Source organism: Mesocricetus auratus, unplaced genomic scaffold, assembly GCF_017639785.1.
Source record: "Mesocricetus auratus isolate SY011 unplaced genomic scaffold, BCM_Maur_2.0 Super-Scaffold_100014, whole genome shotgun sequence".
Classification (NCBI taxonomy): Eukaryota; Metazoa; Chordata; class Mammalia; order Rodentia; family Cricetidae; genus Mesocricetus; species Mesocricetus auratus.
The window spans coordinates 62,879,719-62,891,024 of NW_024429197.1; the positions used below are offsets into that span (position 1 = coordinate 62,879,719).

General features: G+C 37.9%; 1 non-coding gene across 1 annotated transcript; it reads left to right on the plus strand.

The window, feature by feature from the left end:
* Nucleotides 1–10,949: 10,949 nt before the first annotated feature.
* LOC121144224 lies at nucleotides 10,950–11,059 on the plus strand. The gene has a single exon (XR_005881543.1). It is a non-coding gene; the product is annotated as a U6 spliceosomal RNA (small nuclear RNA).
* The last annotated feature ends 247 nt before the right edge of the window (nucleotides 11,060–11,306 follow it).

Sequence of the window (11,306 nt, forward strand, 5' to 3'; positions counted from 1 at the left end):
TTAGAAATCAGTAGACACCCATAGAACTCACTTCCTCCCACTCAGTATGATGACTCTGTCACAAATAAAGGGACACTCTTTGTTTTGTTTGTTATTAAATGGACCTTTTTGTTTTCCTCCCTCCACACTTCAAAATCTGTATGTCTCCCTCTCTGACTTTAAAGGTAGACCTTGGTTCACGAAGATCTGACAATGATATGGGCAAAGAGAGAAAAGCTTAGGAAACTAACGAACCATCCTCAGAATTCGACTTGAAGACCAAGCTAACAGAACCAAGGGGAAGTGAAAGGGTCACAGCATTTCACTGATTTCTTATTTTCAGCAGCTGAGGCCCATTTTGTCTGATCACAAAGGCATGGCTGCAAACGAGTCATCTCCAACGCTTTCTTTTTAAGATCATTTTCACTAGAGTTTTGTGGACAATGACAGGAAGAAATGAGCGGAGAATCACTATTGATTCCAAGAAAGGGTTAACCAAAGGAGTGAAGATAAATAGCCATAAGATTAACACATTACAGCATCTGACATAGGCTAATGGCCACAAACTCTCTGAGTGTCTCCAAATATGGCTAATGGGATGTAGGAAAGAAGGGTGGTGCACTCTTTACTTCCTAACAGTGGGATCTCTGAGTCGCAGAACATTGAGTTTGAACCTTACAACCATCCAAGCTCTAGTCTGCATTCCACTTATTTTGTGGGAACACATCATATACTTCCCTGTTGAAGTAATTCTATTTGCTGTGACTTATAGCAGTCCTCAAAGGCCACATGATTTGAAAAGCAGAAACCATATCAAAAGTCAGATATTCTTTAGAGGGATGCCACTGTTGCAGAACAGAAAATGAAGAGAAGCGTAGGGAAGCTGGGAAGGAAAAGGAATGTATCACCTGGGAATATGGTTAAGTCTCCTGCCAAAAATGTGCAAACCCCTGACAATAACTATGTAATGCATTGTTTTATAAAATCTCACATACAATATTATAAATGGCATTTATGGTCAAAATAGCAATCTTAACCTCCTTGTGACTTATGTGCAATAAGAATTCTGTTGTCTTCTTTTGACTTATATTTTATCAGCCTATAAATCTGTACAAAGCACCTCATAAACCACCTAATAAATATACTTCCTATATTTAGATAAAAATAAGTATATGGGAATCTATGATCCTGCAAGCCAGGTTAAAATGTAATTGAGGGAATAGTAGAATGCACATGATATGAAAAACAGAGGGTGTAAATAATGGGAGTTAAATGTAGGTGCCAATGGGAGTGGGAGGATGGATGGGGAGAGAAGATAGGAAATAGGTGAACAAAAACCAAGGATATATAGAGACATACTATCGATAACTGATAGTTTGTATGCTAATATAAAAATAATTTCATAATAAAAATGAGTTTCACCTTTCAACACACTGCTGCTCCCAGGATACATGCATTATGAAGTGAACATTTTGGACCAACTGATGAGTCATGGAGGCCCCAAAATCACCCTGAACATCACAAGCTGTAGGCATTGCTCTTTGTTGACCATCATAACTAGATAGCAAGATCCTTTTGCTGAAGACAGTACACATTATGGTTGCAAAATATAACCGAAATCAACCATGAACTAACCAGAAAACTATGTTACACTGCCTAGCTTTTCTAGTGCTAGAAAGTACTATGTTGACTACTGGAGGTCTTATCTATCACTGGACACTAAAGGCTGCAGGATTGACCTGATAAGCAAGATGTATCCATTGGCAAAATGGTGGCATGGCAGTTTTCCTGGTAACTAAAAGCTTTCTGACTTGATCTGAGGCCTGCTCCGCAAGAGCAAACTCTTCTAAACCTGCTCAAAAGCCTGTAGCTGATGAGGTTGTAGCTCCAAGGGAAACCTATCATTGTTATTTTTCTAAATTGTCATGTTGTAAAACTGCCTCATAAAATTTATGTTTATACTCATAGATATGTACTGCTCTTCATCTTGGACAGAGAAACAGTGGTTAATACAGAGATTCATTACTGGTCAAAGCATGGAGAACAAGTGACTGCAAGTGCTCAGCTGTTGGGCATAAAGCTGTCATTAATACTCTTACATGAGACTGCCTTGAGAAGAGTCATTATTGAATGTATCATTGGTTTGCGTGTTTGTGTGTGTGTGTGTGTGTGTGTGTCCATGCTTTAAAATGTAGTAACAGTTTTAACTCTGACGGTCCTTTATATTGGCCTACCCTGAGAATCTCTCCTATGACATAAACCAAGATCTTGCTTTCACACATGTAGAGTTCTCTGAGAAGTATTCTGTAAACATTAAGTGATGTCTCCACTGCCACTGATGCCTACTATAGGTCTGAATGTTTTTATATACCTGAAATTAATTTTCTGAAACCTTAGCACCAATGCAATAGTAATTAGAAGCAGAACATTTAGAAGGTGATTGGGACATGAGCTCTCATTAGTAGGGTCAATTTCATAATAAAACATAATCAAGAAAAGGTGTTCACATTTTTCCCTATGTAAGGACACTGAGAATATACAGCCTGTAAGGAACGGTCCCTCACTCACTAGACACAAAATCTGCTAGAGTCTTGATCTTGGACTTCCCAGCCCAAATAATTGTAAACAATACATTTCTTTTATTTACAAATTAAAGTAAACTTTTATAGTATTTAAGTATAGCAACACATGGGACACATATATCAAATCACCACCCCCTAGACACAGAAAATTGCAGATGAAGGAACCTAAAGAATATAATAGCCAGAGGATGGGTGGAGTGCTATGAAATACAACTGTCTTCTGGACACCAGATGGTTATTGCACATGTGGACACATAGAAGTGTTGGTTATATGCACAATACTACACAATATCAAGCCAGTTAAAATTCTAACATGGATATGCAAGTTCTCTGAGGTCCCAACCCTATCTGAGGAGCTGTTGACACTTAATAGTGATGGCAGCTGGGGTGAGGTTGAATCATTTTTCTTTGGAAGTGTGGCCACTGGAAAGTTACATATGAGGCAACGTTGCACACTGGACTAAGGGAAATGTATTGGGGACAGGTTGAGACAGAGCAAGGGGGAAGAGTGGGGAGGAGGCTATGCTCAAAATACATTAAGTATGTGTATGGAATTTTAAAAAACTAAATAAATAAAAATATTGAAAAAATAAGTATACCTAAACAGTTAAACTTTGTCTCTTAAATCCTTTGAATAATATTCCTTAAAAAGCCACGATAATCATACATAAACTTACTGCTAAGTGGCATTGATTAGAATCTGTTTTGAGATGGCTACACTCATTCTTCGAATTGAGATATTAGCACACTTTTGTCTCCATGCCCATAAGCTTTAATGCACTAAGAATACTGATCACAGTATAACTTCCTGAAGTCAACTGATTTAATGAGTCCTTTTATATAGAGGAAAAAAGCCTAATGCACAGGAGTCTCTAAAATCAGACATAAACAGAAACTACAATAGGAGTTAACCTGTAATACTTTGCACAAACTTAAATTGACTTCATTTTTCCAATAAGCAGTGTATTTATTTGGAGTGAAATATTTTAATCAAGCAACCACAGACCTTAAGAAATATTTCACCAAGAAAATGTAGATGTGATTCATTGACTCTCCTCCATCATCCAGGTCATTCTGTGGACAAGCTTATGAATTACCTAAAAGATCCTTAAGCTGTATTTATTATTCAGAAGATAATAATAACTGAATCCAAAAATAGTTCACCACAAAACCACATTGTACTAGACACAATATTTCATCCAATCAATTTTACTTAACATTCATTATGTGCTAGATACTGTAAGCTGGAGAAGTTGATTATCTGTAAAAGGAGTAGGGGAGTAATGGTGTCTCTAGGATAAAATATGGGACTACCTAGGATTTAGAAGAGATGACTTAGTGGATAAAAACATTGCCACTCAAGTAAGAGGACAAGACTTGGGTCACTAAAATGCCTATAAAATGTCTGGTATGAATGACAAGTATTTGTAACCCCAGGACTTGAATGACAGAGACAGAGATCACCTTAGCAAGATAGGTAGACTAGTAGAATTGGCAAAGCCTGGGTTCACTGTAAAAACACTGTCTCATTTTAAAAAAGTGGCAAGTTATCAAAAAAAAAGACACTTGATGTCAACTTCAGGCATACATATAGGTGAATGCACCAGTGATCACACACAGGAACACTCACTCATCCACAGGCATCCACAGATAGAAACACACATAGAAACACACATGCACACCACACATAAGCATCCAAAATATTTTTCTGTCTACAAAACTATTTCATAAATTCAGTTTACAAAAATATAAGATACTTTACAGTTTTGTGAACTAAAATTCTCTAAATTAACTTTTAGACTTGCTAATTATTTGTAACATTTATTCCCTGATTATTATGGAGGACATATCTCCCTCTTTTTTAAAGATTTTGTTTATTTATTATGTATACAGTGTTCTGCCTGCATGTATGCCTGCAGGTCAGAAGAGGGCACCAGATCTCATTACAGATGGCTGTGAGCCACCATGTGGTTGTTGGAACTTGAAATGAGAACCTCTAGAAGAACAGACAGTGCTCTTAACCACTGAGGCATCTCTCCAGCCCCTATCTCCCTCTACTTATCTCTTCGTTTTCTTCTAATCACTTTGTCTTCTCTCTCATATGACCTTCAAGGCTAGCCAGCCAACAGAATGAAGGCACATCATGAATAACTTTCTCTTTTCCATTTCAGACACTTTGGTCACTGATCAATTTCCACAATCAAAATATGTGTTGATTCAAAGGATCCTTCTGATCTCCTTGAAACCCATTCTTTAAGTATACAATAGACCAACTCTTCACTTACAAGAAAAAAATATCCATGTCAAGTGTTTCAAAGCATTGCACATGGGATTCTAAAGAAAAGGAAAGATGCCAAGGCAAATACTTTCACTGGTATTTTCTAGTCTTTTCTGTTATCTAGATAGGCTTGAATCCTGAAGAGAGTTTTCTATGGCTGTTCAGGTCCACAGCCCAATACAGTATGATATATCCTCTACAGTATTTTTGAATGAACCAATCATTGGCACTATGAAAATGAAAAACCAGTCTACAATAAAAATAAAACAGGGAAAAGGAGTCAGCCAAAATGAAAGAATGTCAGAGTCAAGGTAGGTTTATCAGAAACTGCAGGTAGAGGCATTCTAGAAGAAACTGTCACAGAAGAATGAAAATCTGTGGATGCATCTGATGCAAACTGGCCATTTGAAAGGGACATATGCTAATAAAGTTCCTTAGGTCAAGGAAAATCAGAGACTTCTTTTCATAATGTAAATAAAGGTCATAGGCTAATTAGAAATAAGTAATCTATGAAGCATCTAAAGGAAAAGAAACCAATATTTTGGCTGTTACAGTTAAGTCGGAAGACAATAAAGAGTTTACATCCCACTAACTCTGCACGTGTTCATGCAAGCAAGACACTGCCTCCAAAAATAAATATGTGTGTGTTAAAAACCTTCTGTGTCTGACACGCTGGGAAGGTAATCAAGTACCTGAAATGACAGTACATGCCCTCAAATGCCTATGCAGACTCCCTTTTAAAAAGATTCCAGAGGGGAGGGCCTAGGCCCTGCCCTGGGTGATATGATAGACTTTGGAGATCCCCCATGAAGGGCCTTACCCTTGCTGCAGAGTGGAGTGGGGATTGGTTGGGAGGCTGGGGAGCCTGGTGGGAGGGATGGGAGAGGAGGTGAGGGAGAGAGGTAGGGGAGAAGGATCTGGGATTGACATGTGAAGCAAGCTTGTTGCTAATTTAAATAAAAATAAATAAATAAATAAATATATTTCAGAAACAGCTCTGTAAAATGAATACAATGTTAAAAAATAGCCAATGTGGCATAAAAATATGAGAGACAAAAATTAGTTATAAGGGAAGGCTTGAAAAGTAACCTGAATGAGAAATGTTTGAAAAGGTTAAAATGAAAATAGAATGTGGTTGTTAAGAGTGCATCTCAGAAAGGGCGTTTGCCCAGAATGTGGGTGGTCCTAGGTTCAAAGTCTCTTATTGAAAAATATGTACATAATATTTAAGCACATAGGATTTCCAAAGAAAATTTGATAATGACAGGAATATTAGTTACAATTCCCACAAAGAGAGAAGATAAGGCAAAAAAAAATGAAAGCATGCATATAGGGATTTTTTTTTACTTCCATCTTTACTTTGGACATAGCTCCCAAATAGTTTCCCTCAAGTCAGCTGGCTAATTTGTAAGGAGATTAATAGACCCTATCTGTTGCCTCTTTAAGCTCCATCACCTAGTCCCCCACTATAATTTACCTCGCAACCATGTGCAGGGGTTTTAAGTCAGGGTCTAGCTCCATTCTAATCTATAGAGGTGAACCTTAGGCACACTGCATCTATTATATAGCCTAAACCTTCTGGCTGCTAATGACTTGTTCCTAAATGAGCATATGAAGCAATGATTGCCAGTGATGATGGGAAAAAATCATGGAATGGCATCATTGATGATGCTAAAAATGGAGCCAAGTAAGAAATTTTTTAATCTTCTTTTTCTTTATCTTGTATTATCTCCACATGGTGTGTAGAACTCTTAGTTTACCTTAAGAATGGAAAATAAAAGGAGGTAGATCCCTAATGACTGCATGCTGACCTATTTAGTCCTGAAAACCACACATCTCTATCCATGCTACAAATGATGATGATGGTGGTGATGATGATGATAATAAATAATGTACTTAACATTATAGCTAGCTGCTTCACAATTCTATTAGTTCTGTAGGGGGAGTTTTAAACAATGCTAGGAGGTGTATCTTTGCTCTGCAGTGACTTGAAAATCGGAGTACACATGGGCTGCAGTAAATGGTTCAGTGCCGCTGGGTTGTACATGAGATGAAATGGAAGAAGGGTGTGGAAGGGACAACATTAAGGACTCTGCTACAGTGTTGTGGTGAAACTGGGGATACTGTAATGGAGGACAGGAACGAGAATGAAAATCACTTGCTGAGTCCAGGACTAGCATGACTACTGAGGGCCCGGGGTAGGGAGTACATGTATGCTCCCATAGGTGACACAAAGGACTTTGAATGGGCTAGAAAAGAGGACTTAATGGATCCATCAGAAGGCAAGGATTGGTTCCTACACTTACATTTGGTGGAGTCTACAGAGAATGGAGGTAGGGTGTGAGGAGTGGCACTTGCATGAGGAATGCTACATGGATGGGAGTGAGCCCAGTGATACCATTATGGAGGAAATGAAAGAGAATGAAACTTGCCTCCCTGAGTCCCAGCCCAGTGTGGCCACTGACTGTCTCAGGTGGAAAATAATTTTAGGAATCAGCACAAAGGAATGGGAATGGGATACAAGGGAGGGCTGACAATATCCACCAGTAGGAGGAAAACCAGCTGCATACCTAGATTCTGTGGACTCCCCAGGGCATCATACCAATTCAGCTGAGAATAGACAGAAAGGCAGCAACCAAACTTTTTCCTATACTAGGAGTTGCTCGCTCCTGTATGTAGCATGCAAATTCTATTTAATATTTATTGTTTCTCAAGTACCTGGAATCTTTACACCACTAACATGTTGTCCTCAAAGAAGTTTTGCCACATAGGTAGAGCAAGTACTTCTACTACCATTGAACTGATAAATACCCAGAAAGATTGAACAATTACTATAATGTCATCCAGTTAGTGTTAAAGAAGGAATCCTCAATTAGGTTTAAATCCCCTAAAAAGTCCAAGAACATAAATATGATCTAACTTAAATACATTTACTACATAATATACTATTAATGGAAATACAAATCATATAAGATTTCTGCCATGGAAAGTTCCTACATTCTAACAGAAAGAAATTAGAGGTTTAAAAAAACATTTAGTGAAGAGAATTCTGGGGAAAGCATAGTGTGTTAGTTACTTTTCCAATGCAAGGATGAAATACCTGGAAAGTAACTCAAAGGAGAAAAGATTTACTTTGGTTCATGGTTTAGGAAAGGAGACAGTGAAAGATACAATGATTCAGAAGTAGCCCCAAAGTTCAAGTAACCAACTGATACCTTATTGAATCTAAGAGACACTCCATGAGAAGGAACCCATGTCTGAACCTGCTCAGGTGGCCATGAACATGAAACTATATAGTCCATGGACATAGGAAAGAAAATAAATACAATTATTATACATAGCAATAAAATGACTCCTAACAACATTCTGCTCTACTGAGGCCTGTGTCTTGCTCAGATATCATCAGAGAAGCTTCCTTGTGATGGAAACAAATACAGAGGCCCACAATTTAGACAATGGGAAGAGAGTGAGAAACCTTGGAAAATGCAGTCCTAAATAGGATGTCTCCATCAAAACCCTTCCGGAACTCTCTGGAAGAGGAAATAGAAAGATTGTAAGAGCCAGAGGTAATGGAAAACACCAAGAATGCACAGCCTTCTAGACATTGCAGGATTGATGAACACATGAACTCACAGAGACTCAGGCGGCATGCACAGGGACATCACAAGTCTAAGGCAAGTGTGCCTAAGCCAAGTCAGCCTGTGCTGAGAGGAGGAGAGACAGACACTGCCCTATCCCTAACCTAGAAGTGATCTCCAATTAACAACTATTCACAAAGGAAAAAAATCAGTTCTCTCCAACAGAGTCTTAGTGGGTATACAAATCAATCTTAAGGGCAGGCTCCATGCCCAGAAGTAGAAGACCAACACAAAAGGAACTCAAGTTTATTTTGGAAGTTTCCTTTTTTTGTCTCATAATGTTTTGTTTAGGAATTATTTATTCATTTGATTCGCTGGTTAGTTACTTTTTTGCTTGTTTGTTTTTAACCTTATAGGCTTTGCTTGTATAATATGGTTTGTTTTGTGTTTTTATGAGATTTCTGTGTGGGAATGTGTGACTCTACATCTGTACATGATTCTTGTGCTTTTTCTTTGGTTCTTTTTTTTGTTCATTTGTTTGTTTTGTCCTATTCCAGTTTGTTTTATTTTATTTTATTATTTATTCTTTTAAATTCTTTTTTTCTAATGATAGGGAACAAGACAGGGTGTATATTTGGGTGAGTAGAGGGATGGGGAAGAATCTTGGAGGAGTTGGAGAAGTGGAAACCAAAATCAGAATACATTGTATAAAGAAAATTTTATTTTTGAAAAGAAAGAATGGATACTAGCTAGCGATAAGGCCTAACACATTAAATATTTGCTGTGCAAATGAGTCATGGCCACAAAAAAAGTAACTGATACATAGGGTATACAGAACACAGCTGAGAAACTGCATTCTAATCTAAAAAGCAGAAGGTATGTGACAGATTTGGGAAAAGGAACTGTGGAAAGATTTTGAGACGTTCTTAAAAACAATGTTGAGCAAGAGTGATGACTGACAGATACATGGAACAAAGGAGACAAAAAATGAAGAATGGTCAATTGATCCTTTAGTAAGGAGTAAATGTATTTAAGGAAATGCAATATACGTGAGACTTAGGATTAATACATAATGCACTATGAAATTTTCTGCAACCCTTTATTTTAGCTCTCTTCAGTTTTATTCAGAGAGGACTGTTCAATGAACTGCCCCTCAGTGTCACGGCTACAAGCAGACTCATTACAAGGGACCATACACCCTGAAGTTCAGCCCTGTACACATGTATATATGAGCAATATCATATAGACTCAGTATATTGTTCATACTTGCAACAATAATAATCAAAGAGAAGATGATGAGTTTGGGAAGGAAAAAGGAGGACTTTCATGGGAGGAAAGAGTGGGAGTGGCATAGATAGAGTGCTCACATATAGGGCTCTCAAAAACATTTAGCATTAAAAGAAGAATGTTCAATGAGGACTGGGAAACAGGGTCTAGGCTGAGTTCTAACAAATTATTTAACTTTTATTACCTATACTTTTCTCATCCAGAAAGAAAAAATATACTAATGAGATTATCTGTTAGATTCCTTATCTCCCTAATATTATTAAAGTCTGAAAAATCAATTGACTTTAGGCAAGACAACTCTGTAAGAGCAGTGAGAGGGTTAAGGCACTAAATGAAGAAGATGACAGATCACGAAGATGAATTACCTGCAGGGAGAGTCAACAGTGTAAATTACTATATGCTTGGGGGCTTTCTATAGTCACCCATCAGCAACCAAGGAGAGCAGGTGCTAATGATACCATTGAGAATAAAACTGCACGTTACTGCAAAAACAGCAGGCAATGGAAAACCAAAATTTACACTAATGTAATCTGCATCGATGCCAGAATCAGCCCAGTGAAGGTCCTTTGGAGCAGTTGACAGCACTGTGAAAAGTTGAAAATGAAGGCTAAATAATAAAGTGTGAAGCCAAATGAATATATGCATTCTCATTTTCTCAGAAAAATAATTCCATCAGAGAGTGCCTCTTCCCAAATAAGGAAAAGTATTGTTCTTCTCATCTGCAAGCAACTGAAGCTCACTTATTTTTAAGCGAGTGAAAAAAAAGAGCATTTGTCCAACTCATTCCCCTTCTCTCTTCCTCATATTCAGACCTAAAAAAAATAGCTGGAAAGTGTATGAGTAAGGTTGGATTGTGAAATAGAAGGGGAACAGAGACACACAGCCAGCAAGATTAAGTTAGATTCCCTCACCCTAGACAACACTTCAGACCTGAACTTTCTAGGGAATGAATACATACATTCTGAGATACAGGCCAAAGCAAACCAACAGCCTGATTGCTTCAGAGTAGGAGACCAGGCTCTGTGATCTCCACCTTAACAAATTCTAATTTTCAACACAAGATGCACTGAATGTGCTTGGAAAACAGAAACGCTTTAAATATTTCTCCAAGTGTATTTACTGGCATTGTCCTCTTTTGCTCCAGTTGGAACCCTTCTGGCCAGTATTATACAAGGCTCCACACAGTTAACTTAGCATTGTTCATCTAGAATGGGGTACTTCAGAAATGAGTGAAAATGTAATTTTTTCTGAAACCCTTCGGCAGCACATATACTAAAATTGGAACGATACCAAGAAGATTAGCATGGCCCCTGTGCAAGGATGACATGCAAATTTGTAAAGCGTTCCATATTTTTAAAAACTTTGGGTTACATCGAAATTAATCAAGATTCGATCCGAGCAGAAGACAGATCCGAACAGAAGACATCTCAGGAGAAGGAAAGATAGCAGCTCATCTACAAAGTCATATTCTACCATGGGTAAAGTGACCTCATAAAAGGAAAGAGAAATGTTTTGTTTTTTGTCTTCACAGGAAAACTCAACAGAAAATACTGGACGTATGGTTTCCTGAAGAAGAATGAATAGCTACCCCGAGGACCATCA